This window comes from Helianthus annuus, chromosome 8, assembly GCF_002127325.2.
Source record: "Helianthus annuus cultivar XRQ/B chromosome 8, HanXRQr2.0-SUNRISE, whole genome shotgun sequence".
NCBI classification, from domain to species: Eukaryota; Viridiplantae; Streptophyta; class Magnoliopsida; order Asterales; family Asteraceae; genus Helianthus; species Helianthus annuus.
The window spans coordinates 15,068,988-15,087,204 of NC_035440.2; the positions used below are offsets into that span (position 1 = coordinate 15,068,988).

The window sequence follows — 18,217 nt, forward strand, 5'->3', positions numbered from 1 at the left end:
GAAGAGCTCCCAGTAATAATGATGTCATCAACATAGATCAAGACAAAATAGAGTATCGAATCCTGATTGTAAACAAAGAGCGGTGGATAGCTTGGAAAACCAAGTTCTCGGAGCCTGCTTCAGGCCGTAAAGAGCCTTCAACAGGCGACAAACATAATGGGGTCTAGATGAGTCAACAAAGCCTGGGGGCTGGGTCATATAGAGTCTCAGAAATATCCCCATGTAAGAACGCATTGTTGACATCAACCTGACGAATTCCCCATGTAAGAACGCATTGTTGACATCAACCTGACGAATAGACCATTCTTGAGAGAAAGCGACTGAAAGAACAAGACGAATAGTAGTAGGTTTGACCACAGGACTAAGGGTCTCAATGTAGTCAATACCCTCAGTCTATTGAAAGCCCTTTGCAACAAGTCGGGCTTTGTATCTACTCATCGATCCATCAGGATTAAGCTTACAACCAATAATGTTAGCATCAGTGGGAGCCTGAACTAGACGTCAAGTCTGGTTGGCATGAAGAGCAACAATCTCAGCACACATCACATCCCACCAAACCGAGAGGTCTAGCTAGGGGGATTGAGAACCACACTAGGCCAGCTATTGTTAGCAATTCATAAGCAGTTTTTATACCACAATAGCAGGGTAGGTCGTTTGAGGTCAAGTCCCATGCGATTCAAAGTTTACCAAAATACCATGGGCTAGCTATAGAAGAACCATATATGCATCTTGGTTCTTATAATGCCAAATGCAACACCATTGGAGGTTAGGACTTTTCCAGTTCACCTTAGAGGATAGAGATCAACAGTGGTTCCAGTTTTTACCTTTCGCTTCCATTCGCACTTGGCATGAGATGCAACAACAATTTTTGGATGATTTCTATACAAGCCAAAGAATGAATGATGCGAGAAAGAACATAAGAAGTTTTCTTCAACAACCGAGTGAGTTATTCCATGAAGCCTTTACCCATTTAAAATGATGTTAAATAATTGCCCACATCATGACATCCGACTTTGGGAATTCCTAAACTCATTTTATGATGGATTGACACAAGAGGATGCTAGGGATTTGGATTCAATATCCAATGGTTCTTTTAGGACAAATGATGAACATGTAGACTGGGATTTCTGTGAAAGAAGGGCTCTTACTTCAAACAGGAAAGCGCATTTTTAGAGGAAATCGCGGCATCCAACAGTGAAGGCAGTGATGTCAATACTGAAGAGGTTGATAGGATAGCAAAAGTAGAACAACAACTTGCAAATTTGGGAATTGGGGGGTCCAGAGAATCAGATATATGACATATGTGGGCATTGTGGTGAGATAGGGTACATAGCTGATAATTTCCCAAGTATTGTTGGTGAGTATCAAGAGGCGAGTCAGGTGCAAGGGAATGGTAGAAATTTTAACCCGGACTCCAACACTTACCATCTGAGGCTTAGGAATCATTCCAACTTCAGTTATGGGAATGCACGGAATCAACTCAATCTTGGGTTCTAAGGTACTGGTCAAAGAGGTAATAACCAACCCTATCAACCCTGTCACCAAAATAACCAAAGTAACTATCAAGGTGGTAGTAATGGGGGTTACCAAAGGACGAACTATCAACAGAACAACAATCAAGGGGGTCATCTAGACCTCCAACTCTTCTAGTGGAAATGAGATGATGGAAATGCTAAAAGCCATGTAACAAAACACGCACAATAGAAATCAGTTGGACGAAGCAAGGAACTAAAAAGATGAGGTACGGGACAAGGCTTTTCAAGCCTTAACAACACAAATGGGGCAACTGGCCGACGAGATGGTTGAACTGAGTAAAACTAATGGGAGGCTTCCTAGTGACACAAAGGTAAACCCATCCCATCAAAGCTCAGGAACGAGGAACACGAAGAATGACCACGCCTATCAGGTAAGTATTCTTCGTAATGGTAAGATGTATGATAATAAGGTTGCTTCGACAACACCTTTTGTTGAAGAAGTGGTGGAAGAAATTGATGAGAATGATGATAGTGAGGGTGAGGTGGAAATTTATTAAATTTGGTAAAAAAGTTACTTTTGAAAAATCAAATGATAAATCTGTTACAAAAGAAACCACCTTAATTAAGGAGGCGGATATGGAACCGACCCCGGTTCCATTCCCAACCACTTTATTGAATTCAGGTAACAAGGGGGTGATTAACAAAAGAGGTCCTCAACAAGAGGAGATTTGGGAAATTTTTAAATAGGTTAAAATTAATTTGCCCTTAATTGATGCAATTAAACAGGTTCCAGCCTATGCTAAGTATTTAAAGATATGTGCACTTAGAAATAGCACCACAAGTTTCCTAAGAAGCTGGATTTAACTGAACAAGTCGGTGTCGTTCTAACTGGTGCCCTTCCACCCAAAATCCAAGATCCAGGAACGCCATTAATACCCATTCAAGTGGGTGATTTTAGAATGATTAGAGCGTTATTGATCCTTTGAGCGAGTGTGAGTATCCTTCCAGGGAGCTTGTATGTCATACTTGTATGAAATATGACTTTAGTCCACTGCGTCAAGATGACACTATTGTGGTTTTGGCTGATATGATCCTTAAGCTCCCTAAAGGGATGGTTCGTGTTGTGATAGTAAAAGTTGAAGAATTTTACTATCTGGTGGACTTTTTTTGTCCTTGATTATGTGTCTGCAAACAAGAACCAACAACCAAATGTCATATTGGGTCGACCATTCTTAGCCATTGCACATGCTTTAACTGATTGCCGCAGTGGTATAATTCATATGACATTTGGAAATAGGAAGGTCCGTCTAAATGTTTTTTCACATGAATCTAACTCTCTGGTTAGTGATGAGTGCTTCATGGTAGACATAATTGATGGGTGTTATCCTGATCTTGAGGATGAATCCACATAAATTTGTTTTATCTATGACATGCCTAGGCATAAACATGAGTATGATCTTGGAGAAGAGGTGAAGAAGGTAGAAGTGATGGCAGTACATGATGGTAGACCTCCATGGACTCATCATGTAGAGAGTCTGCTGGCTGAGATCTCATCTGGATTGAAGCCATCACTAGTCAACCCACCAAAAGTGGAATTGAAGGAGTTGCCAAAGCATTTGAAATATGCTTTCCTGGGAGAGGGCCAAACTCTTCCAGTCATCATTGCAACTTATTTGGAGAAGGACAAAGAGGAAGCACTATTGAAAGTGCTGAAGGATCACAAGGTAACCATTGGATGGACAATTGCAGATCTAAAAGGTATTAGTCCATCTATAGTTATACATAAAATTATTATAGATGCAGATGCAAAGCCCGTGGGGCACCCAACGAAGATTAAATCCTAACATGGGTGAGGTGGTGAAGAACGAGGTGATCAAGTGGTTGGATGCGGGTAGGGCTGGCATATCGTGTATACCCATACACGATAAGACACGACACGATAAGACACGATACACGAAATCCCATACACAAACATGGAACGATAACTTATCGTGTCCTTTTTATCAAACACGAACACGACACGATTACACGAAAATTACCTGTTAACACGATTGTTCGACTATTATACATGAAAATTACCTGTTAATACCTGTTAACACGAACAAAAACACGAACACCACATGCTATCTGAGAGTTACAGAGGGAGTTTAGGGTTTTATTTATTTTTTTAATTGAATGAGGAATGAAAATAGAAATGAATTAAGGAACCCACACGCACATGGCTGATGAGTTTTATTTAATTTAATTCTTATCGTGTACTAACGGGTATTAACAGGTATATACATGAAAATTAACGGGTAATCTCATGTCTACATGTTTGGTACACGATACATGTTAAAGCCATACACGATACTTGTTAACTTCGTGTAGGTTCGTGTCGTGTATTCGTGTAAAATTGCCAGCCCTAGATGCGGGAATCATCTCTCCCATTTCAGATAGTGCATGAGTGAGTCCAACACAAATGGTACCCAAGAAAGCAGGCACTCAGATAGTTAAGAGTGAAAATAGTGAGCAGATTGCCACCTGACCGGTAACTAGGGGCATGCATGTATTTATTACAGGAAGCTTAATGCTGCTACCTCAAAGGATCACTCTCCTTTCCCATTTATTGACCAAATTATCGAGAAATTATAAGGTCAAAAATTTTACTACTTTCTTGATGGCTATTTAGGGTACAATTAAAGAGCTATCCATCTTGATGACCAAAAAAAGACCACATTCACGTGCCCATATGGTACTTTCACATTTAAACAAATGCCATTTGGGCTGTGCAATGCACCGACCACCTTTCAAAGGTGCATGATGAGTATATTCTCGAATATGGTCAGGGAGTCCCTTGAGATCTTTATGGATGATTTTTCGGTTTTCGGTCCGTCCTTTGGGTCATGTTTGGATGATTTGACTAAGGTTTTAAAACATTGTGTGGAGATTAAATTGGTCTTAAGTTGGGAAAAGAGCCATTTCATGGTTCAAGAAGGTATAGTGTTGGGGCATGTGGTGTCGAGTCAGGGGATTGAGGTAGATAGGGCTAAAATTAAAGTTATTTCAACATTACCACCTTCTACTAATGTAAGGGCGTTCATTCCTTTAGGACACGCTGATGTGAGGTCGAAGTCTCACTCAAAAATAAACCAAATACACTAAATAGATAGTGGTAAATGGGTATCGAACACATGGAGTTTGTGGAAAGTGTGTTTACTAAGTAGTCTGGAAATTACTAAATTAAAATTAAAATGCAGAAAAGTAATATCAAGATTTGGTTGTTTGGTTTATAAAGCTTAAGTTAACTAATTATCAATTAACAAGATTTGAATCAGAAATGAGAAAGAATGTTCTCCCACGGTTTCAGGTTTCTTATGAATAGTTCATGAACGTGTGTTTGACTGTGATAAAAGCGGACCAAGTACATGGATTACAAGAACACAAGGGACTCACCCGATAACCAGTTCATATAGCCAACCCTGAATCCCTCCCAATAAATCCTGATTGCCTATGGCACCAAGAAGAACTGATGGTTTAGAACACGAAATTTAACAACATGAACAATTACAAATCAAACTCACAATCACCATAGCAATAAATTCACAATAACTAAATTACTTTCCCAAAAATAACATAAACAATGACAATCATTCAAAGAGAAACCTTACAATCCGGGGAAAACATAAAGAAACTAGCCGCACATCGTTTGGTTGATCATCATAACTTCCAATCCGTTGTTCATAGAGATCAAAGGTGAAACAGCAATGATTAAAACACCCAAAATAATGTATTGGAACCCTAATTTTGCCTCTAACAAGTTCTGAAATGAATGCAATGTAAAAGATATCCAAGAGTCACCACAAAAGTTGGTCTTAAAGGAAATGGAAAAAATCAGCGTCTGCCTCCACGGTAAGCTACAGTGGCTACCCACTGTACCACGGCGACCCATACGGTAATCAGGCTTACCGTAGCTTACGGTAGGCACCGTAAGCTACGGTGGCATCCAGCCTTGCCAACTTTGATTCTTCAATCAATTCTAAACAATTCCACATCCAACCAAGCTTTCTTTTTCTTCCTCTTTTATACCTTTTGTACCTGACATAACAAGAAACCCGTAGTCATCCAATCCCATAAAAGAATCCACTTAAACATATGATTTTTATACCATTATACCGTTTAAGGGTTGTCCTACGATCCACCCGTCACATCCCCACACTTACCCGTTGCTTGCCCCCAAGAAACTCATTCAAAACAATGCTCCATGGAAAACCACAAAATCTCTTCCATAACAAAACAATACAAACCACATAAGTACCCGTCATATTTTACAAGCTTTCCATTATTAACCATACAACAAACCCCTCACAAAACACTCCTCTCGGTGATATATGGTAGCTAGCAACAATGTGCTAGAATGCACTCAAAGCATATGTGTGATCTTACAATAATAAGCTCGTGCAAAATTCGAACCTCCGCCTAGATAAACGCTTAAGCATGCATATGAATCAAAAGGACTTATAAGGTTGTAACAAGGATAAATGTTAAGGTAGGAAATAAAGGGATATAGGTAAAGTAGCGCAATGATCCGATCCGGCCTTATTATTACATCTAAACAACACGACTAACTAATTACGCCATCTTGCAACTCTTTTTGTTTCTTTTCTTCTTCTTTCAACTAATACAAACATTTATTCTCATTCTTTATGTATTTTCTCGTTTTTTTTAACATAGTGAACTATTAGGCCAGATCTTCTCAAATGGGTAAAAATTTTGGGCAGTAGGTATGGGTCATCAAATGATAGGCAATAAGCTCAAATATGGCTACTATTAGAGCAAACCCTCGCCCCTCTTGCTACCATGCTCATATGTGTAATGTATGAGACCCAACCCTTAAGTTCCTACACTCGAACACACCGAGACGAGGCTACCTAAATGCCTTTATCACTTTCACAAACATGCTAAGCTATGGCCTCAGAACGCATCTAATGCACACGTTCTAATTGTAACACCCCGTGTTTTCGAAAGTCAAGTCAAAGTCAAGATTGACTTCCTTGACGGTAGTTAGCCTATTTTATGTATACGTTAGTTGTATTATGTGGAGTAGTAAAGTACAATCGAATTAATCGAGGTTTATTTATCGATGCGAACCGCTTAACGACTGAGAATGATAGGAAGTAACAATGCGATAAAGTCAATTAATCAAATAATCGAGCTAATCAAATCATCATCGAACTCGAAACTCGAATTATGCAACTTTGGTATTGTTTTACGTGTGTGTGTGCCTTATGTGATACTTGTGCATGTTTACTTTATTCTATGTGTGGTAATCAATCGAAATCGAATCATGATAATTGGTGGAAAAGAGATAGCGCGAGATATAGATGATTGTATGTTAGAAATAGTGGTTGGGATTAAAAGTAATTTGAATAGGAAACTCTATCGTACTCGCATCGCCCTCAATCGAAATCGAAATATCAAGAATCGTCGCACCGAACACTCAGAACAGGCTGCTGAACGATCAGGCTCCCAGCCGATCAAACAACCCAGCCGATCGGACAGGCTGTCCGATCATGCTGACCGACCGATCGGCCAGCCCTTTCCTCTTATGGCATCCTATAAATACCCCTTGTCACTCTTAAACTTTCTACTTTTGGAAACCTCTGACCGACCAGCTCGTGCTCCCCACTTTTTCTCAGATTCCTCTCGATTCCGGTAAGATTTCATCCTAAATCTTGTATTTTCTTGATCTACACGCACTCCTACACCTTTGTATCTTTCGAATCTTGATTTCTAACTGTGAAATCATCAAGATTCAAGTGTTCTAGGATGATGTCATCATGGTGTTCTTGAAGAACTTCATATCTTAGCCTCAATCCATCAAGAATAACTTGAATCAAGCCGATTTCCACATAAACAAACAAAGATCTGTTATAGATCTAAACATATACACGGTGAAAAGGATTGAAAGATGGCTTTTTCCAACTTTCTTTCAACTCTTTTACACTCAATGCCCTCAAACCGATAGAAATGAAGCTTGTTCCGACTTACTAATCATCCTAGTAGTTGTGCGGTTTAAGATTCAGATTCTATCCACGAGATTCACCGATTTTGAGTAAAACGTTAAACTCCGTTCCGAACAGTTCACCGGCCGGACTTGGGTGATTCCTGTCCGATCAGGAGAAACAAGTAAGAACGAAGGTTCTATGGTTCGACTCGTTGACAAAATACCTCAATATGATGACAAACAAATCAGAACCGCCAAGTGTTAGACGAACAGGCCGACCAGGTCAGGAAGCTGATCGATCGGACTGCTGTCCGAACGGACAGCCCGGCCGATCAGACAATCAGCCGATCAACCAGGCCAGCCGATCGGCTAGCACATGGCCCCACACTTGAACAATTTCATGAAGTCTAGTATTGAACGGAATGTTGTTCGATCGGACTACCGTCCGAATGGATTACTCTTCGGATCATGAGATACTATGCTTCAACACTTAATCGATTTTCAACTTGTTCGATGTATTTGGAGTGCCACCCGATCGAATAGCCGTCCGATCAGGTGACACCCTACTAAGAACTTAGTTACTGAAGTACCTAACCGATCGGTTAAGCCGACCGATTGAATGGTCCGTTCGATCGATCGACCTGAAAGGAAAGGATACTTTAATATTTTCAAATGCTACAACGAAAACTACAAAAGTCAAACCATCATACACAAACACATCTTACTCAAAGAAATAAAAAATCCACTCGAACAACCATCCGATCGGCCTACTGACCGACCGGACAGGCTGTCCGAATGGAATGCCAACCGAACGGTCAAGCCGTTCAGCTGTCCGACCCTCCAACACTTGTTTTCGTTTTACGCGTTGCTTATCGTTATGCTATCGAACTATTCAGGCTAACCCCACTCTCCAGTGCTCCCTTCAATCCATCAATCGATGTGAGTATACTCGAACCCTTTTTGCTTTATCACTTTTGGGTGTTACATACGTTACTTATTCTAAATCACAATCGAACACACTACTCAATTACTTTAAACGCTAACCGTTATCGCATGTATTACGTGACTAAATGAATGCTTGTTGTTATGTTTACACGTGGAATGTTGTCTACCTGCCTTAACGACGATAGTACTATAGTTTGGACTCAACACCCTTTCACACGGGGGTTGTTAAGGACAATTAATTGCATGGATTATGGTGGTAATCCTGTATTGCGAACTGCCTCAGGCAGTCAACCCGCAGTCATTGGTATCGATAGATCCATGTCGATAATTAACATGCTTCGTTTTCCTCTGTGTACGTGCTGGTTATGCGTAAACTATTTCGAACTCTATATGCTATTATCAAACTTGTATACTCACGTTTACATTTTATGTATTGACTTTATTTTAACGTATGTGACAAGTGTTTAAGATGCTTACCTGCTAGGAAAGCGAGGCTAGAATAAAGCTCTAAAGCCCAACAAATAGTTGTCTGTAGTGGTCAAGCTAGGGGTCTCTAGAACCAGATAAACAATTGTTGTATTTATATTTTAAATCTGAGTTGTCGGAACGGAATATCTGCCTGGATTTTATCTGTAATAATTTGTTTGCTATTTGAGGTATGGTATGGGACGTACTATATAAATTGAATAGTAATGATAACTATTATGGAAACTTCTGGACAATCTGTTTCGCTCAGTGCCATGCCCCGATGATTCCGCCATCGGTTGGGGTGTGACACTAATGCACTACCAGCCATTGCCACTCTCAATCAAAGGAAGAATTATCATCAAAGCAAATATGTGGCCCAAACGATCACCATGTAACAACAAAGGGTTGCCGGTATGTTGTGTAGGTACAATGACAAGTGTTCAATTATAGGGAATTAGGGTTGGGGTGTGACAAATTGGTATCAGAGCCATAACTATAGAGAATTAGGCTAGACTTGACCTAGTCCGGGTCGATGTCTTAGAGACCTAGACTATAGTTAGGAACCAACAGACCAAGTTTATGTGCTATCTCTCGCTTACTCTACACTATCACTGCACTCGAGTTTTCACGTGATATAGTCGAGATTAGGTGTGAAAACTGCAAACTCTCGACTAAGTTGCTTGATCAATGCTGTTTTATCAAACTTATCAATGATTTCTTCATTATTCTTTTTAATAACAAACGCTTGTGTAACAAGGAGAATTATACCAAATCAGGAGTGAAATCCATATTTTGATGAATAATCTCCTCAATTTTGCTAAAAACAAGGAAGAAGTTGCTAAGCCAGGGGTGAAACCCTAACCTTGACAACTTGTTCCGACTTTTATTTATCTCACCAAAGCCTCGACGGACTCCAACGACCTGAACTCACGAGTATAACATAGGGAATGCGTGCTGAATGCCCAAGAATCGAGGCAGAAACACGATCCTGAAAGTCGAAATGTGACGACAAGTCTATTGAGAATAGTTGAATCGCTTTGGGTAGTCGACGTCTAATAGCCGCAGACAATCTATTTCTCGAGTTTTTATGTTTCGATTCTGAGCCCGCAACTGCTGACTCTGATGATTCGTCGATTTTATGTGCTTTATGTGTATTTATCTGTTTACGTGTTTAAAATTTTGAGAAATTATTCGATTTTGCTATCATTTCGATCGACACACACGCGACTCGCATTGCTCTTCTATCTCAATACACTAGCAAGTCGCTGCAAATCTAAACGACATTATGATACGATATACGCTTATACTATACTCGACATGCCATATGATTTTACTATACTACTCGATATGCTGTACGCGACCGATATATACGAACGGCACGTGAGCTTTGAATGATAGGTTTCTGTATTCTAACTGCCTCTTAAATGAAAAAGGAACACGTTTAATCACAGGAAGGTGAATACATGCAAAATATGTGCTTAAGTGAAATATGTGCTTATGTGCCTATGTGATTCTGTGCTTTACGTGAATATGTGTTTCTATGCCTATGCAATTCTGTGGTTATGTGTATACGTGGTTAAATGAAAGTGTTCCTAAGCTTTAGTAAGTAGTAGACGTGTGAGGTGAGAATCGATTTGATGTGTCTGAGACCTATGACGATGTCTGTTGCAGACCATGTCATCATCTGGACACTGAACCCCACTAACTCGACAAGAAAAGAGACACAAACGTCTTGCTGCTATCATCGCCAAACAAGTAGCAAAAGCTGTGAGTGAGGTCTATGAGAACGTTAGGAAATCATCTTAGGAGTCGAGAACTGAAGCTCCCAAAGATACTACCAAGACTGTTTTCAGCTTTAAACAGTTCAAGGCATGCGGACCAAAAGAATTTATCGGGGAAGATGGCCCTACCGCTATGTTTCAATGGTTTGATTCTGCCGAAGTCACTCTGCGCCAAAGCGGCTGTCCAGAAAATCTCCGTACCCTAAATGCAACCGGCGTCTTCCAGTCCCGAGCTCTAGACTGGTGGACGGCCAAGCGAAACAAACGCGGGAATGATGTAGCTTATGAGCTGACTTGGGAAGAGTTGAAGGCCATCATGATGGACGAATTCTGCCCTCCCCATGAACGCCAAAAGCCAGAAAGATGGAGACAACGCTGCCTTAACTGCTCGCATTAAGCAGCTCAGCATTATCTGTCCCGATCAAGTCAAGACGCCCGAGATAGCAATCAAGAAGTACATTCGAGCCCTACCCGATTGTGTTGCCGATTTCGTTCACGCCGCCAAGACATCATCGATTGAGGAGACTTACCATCTTGCCGCCGAGATCAATGACAAGCAGGTAAAATCTGGTTTCTGGGATAAGCCCTCCAAGTCTCCGCATCAAGCTACTACTGCACCACCCGCCGACTCCACTGCTCAACCATCCAAGTCATCACGCCGAAAGAAGAAGCACAACAACAAAAACAGCAGCTCCAGCAAAAAAAATTGTGCTGTCACTACCACTGCTGCACCTCTGCAAAGCCGTACCGGCTCAGCAGCAGTCTCAACATCGACCAGCACCAGTTACAAATGCACCGCCTGCAAAGCGTGCATACACAAGTCCCCACCCGCTCTGCCCAACATGCTCATATCATCATCCGGTGGGACTCGCCTGTCGTTTCTGCGCTCACTGCAATTTGTACGGTCATTTGTAAATTGAAGGCAAGTTCTTCTTTTATCTCAGAATTTTTTCTCTGCATGTTGAAGGTTAATTTATGGTTCAGGTGGTTGAATTGTGGTTGGTTTTTTTGTTAGGTTTTGGCAACAATCTCAATGAACGTGAGTTATGGGGAGCGTCTATGCTGCGTGAAATAGGGAGTCCAGGGGTCCGGACTCTCAATCGATTTTGTTGCTCCTTGGTTTACTGTACCAGATTCAAAGATGTTGAAGACTATAGTTTAGATTTTAAGCTTGTTGTAGTGATTACAGCCATTCGACAAAACCCACAATTTTTTGGTTAGTGAGCTTATTTTAATTGTTTTCTATAGAGCTTTATACGTTATAATAATATTAGTATCTTCCTTTAATCTTCTGTTTGGTTTGTCATATAAAAAAGTCTATTTTGATGTTTGTTGCCTGTAATGGTAGTTGGGATGAGAGGAAAAAAAACGCAGGCACTTGGTTTTGGTTACCATTGTTCTTCCATCCACTGAAGACAGCGCCGACTAACATCTCTATCTTTACTGCGGTAATTTTTTGTAATTGGGACCTACAGTTGGTGATTGTTGAGTTATTTTGATGATTTGCTGATTTGAGCAGTTAATAGCTACTATCTGTTAACCTAACCCTAGGTTGGCTACTGATTGGCTCTATGTCATTGTCATGATCATATGTATCGATTTGGTGATTGATTGTTCAGATAAGTGTACTTAAAGTTGAGAAACTTTTTTAGGGTTTAATTCAAAGGCTACCTCTTTCTTAAGGAGAATCATCATCATCTTTCTTAAGGAGAATATAAAGGTTAAACACAGATTAGGATAATTGAATGGTAATAATACTAATATACATTAGGACTGTGGAGGGAGCCAGGATTGAACACCTGACCTCCAAGTATTTGATGAACTAAACTTGTTGGACTGGGCTCAAATTGTTCAAAAATTTATTCTACTTAAAATACCTAGTAGGATTTTATAATTAATTATTAATTAATACGATATGTTGCACAGTTGATGAACTGGTAGAACCATAGTTATCGATAGCGGCCATAGCGACCGCTATCGCGAATAGCGTGGCGAGGCGAGTCATGGTCGCTATATGTTGTATAGCGCTGAATAGCGTGAAAATAGCGGCCGGAAACCTGCAATTTCTGCCGGAAACCTGCAATTTTTGCCGGAAATCTGCGGGAAACTTGCTGGAAACTATGAAGAAGAAGAAGAGAAGAGCGGTTGCGTTTTTTTTTGTTGCTCCGGCCAGAAACCTGCAATTTCTGCCGGAAACTATGAAGAAGAAGAAGAGAGAGTGGCTGAGTGGCTGCCTTTTTTGTTTTTGTTGTGTCTGAGCCTTTCTAGGGTTAGATAACTTTATGGATTTTAACATTTAACCCCTCTATTTTTCATTAGGTTACATTTAGTCATTAAAACTTGTAAAATTTACATAAAAAGTGGGTAAAATTGGTTTATGTATTTTAACATTTAACCCCCCTATTTTTACTAGCTTACATTTGGTCCTTAAACCTATAAATTTACAAATAAAAGGTATAAAACTAACTTTATATATAAAAAAAAGTTATGTAGATAGCTATGTTTTATTTCTTAATTTTTTAACTACCTTATTGCTAAACACGAAATAGTGGGCGCTATTTCATCGCTATCGCTACGTAGCATATAGGTACGTTGTCGCTATTTGTCGCTATTCGCTATCGATAACTATGGGTAGAACTTGGTCTGAAAAGGAGGTAAGAGCATAATAGTTAATTTTCTTTAGCAAAATTTTACTATTTACAAATAATATAATATTATGAAAGACATGTGAAATCAGAGTATCAAGCTCAAAGGTATCTCAATTTCATATAAGTTATTTTGTACAACACAATCTCATCTCTATATATAGGAGATGTATAGGATAACAACCATAGCTAATCGATGTAACTAACTCTACATACTTACACAACTACTGTAACTACTCTATATAAACACACGCTAATATCCCCCCTCAAGCTGAACCAGGAGCATCCACGTGAAGCTTGGACCGTAGATTGTCAAACGAACTCCGGACAATCCTTTGGTCAAAAGATCTGCAATCTGAAGTGTAGTGGAAACATACCGAATATGTAAAGTACCCGCCAAAACCATATCACGAATAAAATGCAAGTCAATCTCCAAGTCTTTAGTGCGCTGATGAAACACTGGGTTGACTGCAAGATATGTAGCCCCAATATTGTCACACCAAAGAGATGGTGGACAAGTAATCATCTCTTTGGTGTGACAATATTGGGGCTACATTCATGCAAAATGGACGTAATCCATTGTAACTCACCAGATGTATGAGCAAGAGCTCGGTACTCAACCTCAATACTCGACCTAGCAACTGTATGTTGTTTCTTGGAACTCCAACTGATGAGGTTGGGCCCAAGAAAAACATAATAACCTGTGGTGGATCGTCGATCATTGGGATATCCAGCCGAGTCGGCATCACTATAACCATGTAAATCAACACAAGTAGACCGATGTATACATAGCCCATGAGATATGGTACCCTTAAAATACAGCAAAATCCGCTTGATAGCAAACCAGTGTCGATCAGTAGGTGTCTCGAGAAACTGTGACACCTTACTGACCTCATAAGCAATCTCTGGTCGTGTCAACACAAGATATTTAAATGCACAAACAGTGCTCCGATACATAGTAGGGTCAGATAAATAATCACCAGTATGTCGAGAAAGCTGTATACCGGATGAGACAGGAGTAGATAATGGTTGACAACTAGCAAGAGCAGTGCGCTGTAGTAAATCAAGTAAGTACCCAATCAGGCAAGTAACAAAATCAGAAGAGCTCCCAGTAATATGTCATCAGCATAGATCAAGACATAACAGAGTATCGAATCCTGATTGTAAACAAAGAGAGATACATTTGAAAGACACTGGGTAAAACCATCAGCAAGAAGAGCGGTGGATAGCTTGGAAAACCAACTCTCGGAGCCTGCTTTAGGCCGTAAAGAGCCTTCAGCAGGTGACAAACATAATGAGGTCTAGATGAGTCAACAAAGCATGGGGGCTGGGTCATATATAGAGTCTCAGAAAGATCCCCATATAAGAACGCATTGTTGACATCAACCTGACGAATAGACCATTCTCGAGAGAAAGCGACGGAAAGAACAAGATGAATAGTAGTAGGTTTGACCACATGACTAAAGGTCTCAGTGTAGTCAATACCCTCAGTCTAATGAAAGCCCTTAGCAACAAGTCAGGCTTTGTATCTACTCATTGATCCATCAGGATTATGCTTAATCCTATAAACCTAGTTACAACCAACATTGTTGGCATCAGTGGGAGCCTAAACCAGACGCCAAGTCTGGTTGGCATGAAGAGCCTAAATCTCAACACACATCACATCCCACCAAACAGAGAGGTCCAGCTAGGGGGATTGAGAGCCACTTTAGGCCAGCTATTGTTAGCAATTCATCAATAGCTTTTATACCACAATAGCAGGGTAGGTGGTTTGAAGTCAAGTCCCATGCGATTCAAAGTTTACCAAAATACCATGGGATAGCTATAGAAGAACCATATATGCATCTTGGTTCTTATGATGCCAGATGCAACACCATTGGAGGTCAGGACTTTTCCAGTTCACCTTATAGGATAGAGATCAACAGTGGTTCCAGTCTTTACCTTCCGCTTCCATTCGCACTTGGCATGAGATGCAACAACAATTTTTGGATGAGTTCTATACAAGCCAAAGAACGAATGATGCGAGAAGAACATAAGAAGTTTTCTTCAACAACCGGGTGAGTTATTCCATGAAGCCTTTACCCATTTAAAATGATGTTCAATAATTGCCCACATCATGACATCCGACTTTGGGAATTGCTAAACTCATTTTATGATGGATTGACACAAGAGGATGCTAGGTATTTGGATTCAATATCCAATGGTACTTTTTGGACAAATGATGAATATGTAGACTGGGATTTCTCTGAAAGAAGGGCTCTTACTTCAAACAGGAAAGCACAATTTCAGAGGAAATTGCGACATCCAACAGTGAGGGCAGTGATGTCAATACTGAAGAGGTTGATAGGATAGCAAAAGTAGAGCAAAAACTTGCAAATTTGGGAACTGGGGGTCCACAGAATCAGATATATACATGTGTGGGCATTGTGGTGAGATAGGGCACATAGCTGATAATTGTCCAAGTATTGTCGGTGAGTATCAAGAGGTGAGTTAGGTGCAACGGAATGGTAGAAATTTTAACCTGAACTCCAACACTTACCATCCGAGGAATCATCCCAACTTTCAGTTATGGGAATGTACAAAATCAACTCAATCCTGGGTTCCAAGGTATTGGTCAAAGAGGTAATAACCAACCCTATCAACCCCGTTACCAAAATAACCAAAGTAACTATCAAGGTGGTAGTAATGGCGGTTACCAAAGGACGAACTATCAAGAGAACAACAATCAAGGGGGTCATCTAGACCCTCCAACTCTTCTAGTGGAAATAAGATGATGGAAATGCTAAAAGCCATGCAACAAAATACGCACAATAGAAATTAGTTTGACGAAACAAGTAAACAAAAAGATGAGGTACGGGACAAGGCTATTCAATCCTTAACAACACAAATGGGGCAACTGGTCGCCGAGATGGTTGAACTGAGTAAAACTAATGGGAGGCTTCCTAGGGACACAAAGGTAAACCCATCCCATCAAAGCTCAGGAACGAGGAACACGAAGAATGACCATGCCTATCAGGTAACTATTCTTCGTAATGGTAAGATGTATGATAATAAGATTGCTTCAACAACACCTTTTGTTGAAGAAGTGGTGGAAGAATTGATGAGAATGATGATAGTGAGGGTGAGGTGGAATTTGTTAAATTTGCTTAAAAAGTTACTTTTGAAAAATCAAATGATAAATCTGTTACAAAAGAAAACACCTTAATTAAGGAGGCGGACATGGAACCGACCCCCGGTTCCATTCCCAGCCACTTTATTGAATTCGGGTAACAAGGGGGTGATTAACAAAAGAGGTCCTCAACAAGAGGGGATTTTAGAAATTTTTAAATAGGTTAAAATTAATTTGCCCTTAATTGATGCAATTAAACAGGTTTCAGCCTATGCTAAGTATTTAAAATATATGTTCACTTAGAAACAACACCATAAGTTTCTTAAGAAACTGGATTTAACTGAACAAGTCAGTGTCGTTCTGACTGGTGCCCTTCCACCCAAAATCCAAGATCCAATAACGCCATTAATACCCATTCAAGTGGGTGATTTTAGCATGAATAGAGCGTTATTGAACCTTCGAGCGAGTGTGAGTATCCTTCCAGGGAGCTTGTATGTCATACTTGTATGAACAATATGACTTTAGTCCATTGCGTCAAGATGACACTATTGTGATTTTGGCTGATATGACCCTTAAGCTCCCTAGAGGAATGGTTCGTGTTGTGATAGTAAAAGTTGAGGAATTTTACTATCTGGTGGACTTTTTTTGTCCTTGATTATTTGTCTACAAACAAGAGCCAACAGCCAATTTAAATATAAAACTGTATTTTTTTTACTTTTTTTGCAACAATTTCTAGATTTTCTAGTATAGATACACCACAACTTACAGTTTGCAGGATTTAAACTTGAGGACGAATTTCTTTCCCACTTTGCTTAATTAATTAGAAAAGCATTTTTTCCCACCGTTTGATCAAATCGGTATGCACAAGGTTTCGTGGTGAATCAATTTCCAAGATACAGTGGATCAACACATGTAGAACCCTTTGTGAACAGTTTATTTGGTTGTGAAAAACTGATTGTACTGTTGAGTTTGAATTAACTAAAATCGTGTGAGAATCCCAACATGATTGTTAAATAATATGACATAAGAGAAAGAGAGGTTTTAACTAAGTCAATTTCATGTGACGTTATAACAACCAAATCATGTAATAAAAAATAAATATAGTTTTCTTTTGACAATTCAAACAATTATACAATCAACTAACCACTAAAAGTTTGGCTCAGTTGTGACCAAGTCAAATCAGGTAACTAACTTTTAACTGAACCAATGGAACTTTTAGCCATGGGCAGTTATTAGCTGTTGTTAGACCAAGTCTAATGGGCATGAGATACCACCCCCAGGGAGCTTTGGGCTAGTCACAATCATAGGATGAGGACAAAACTGAAACAACGTTTTTTAGTCAATTAGCCTTGTTCTTTCATATGCATAAGTATATGAAAGAATGTTGATTGTGTTATATTTCTCAATATCCAAATTATGTAAACTCTTTTATAACACACACACATATATAAAATGAGATCTGACTTGAGACAACTACTGCACATATATAATAGTCATTATAAACTAATTTAAGATGTCAATATTTTATTTCTTGATAGTTGAATTACTCTCTCAACTACTTTGATTTATTTTCTCCTTAAAAGATCTTATATTATTCTTGTTTTTTTTTTGTCTTTGAAGGATATATTATATTTTTCTTATGCATAACCAATATTATAGTCTTTAAAATTCATGTAATATTTCATTAATTTTTATTATTAACTATGATGCTGAAGGGGTATGGTCCCAGATCTCGCGTCAGCATCGACCGCGAGTGACCATTACCCTTATCAAAACCCCCATTAGCTAACAACCTACTTATGTCCATG

General features: G+C 39.6%; 1 long non-coding RNA gene across 1 annotated transcript; it reads right to left on the bottom strand.

Moving 5' to 3' along the window:
* Positions 1-5,046: 5,046 nt before the first annotated feature.
* Positions 5,047-17,403, bottom strand: LOC110872209. The gene is made up of 2 exons (XR_002554289.2): positions 17,176-17,403; positions 5,047-5,552 (listed from the first exon to the last, which is right to left on the bottom strand). It is a non-coding gene; the product is annotated as an uncharacterized LOC110872209 (long non-coding RNA).
* Positions 17,404-18,217: the final 814 nt, after the last annotated feature.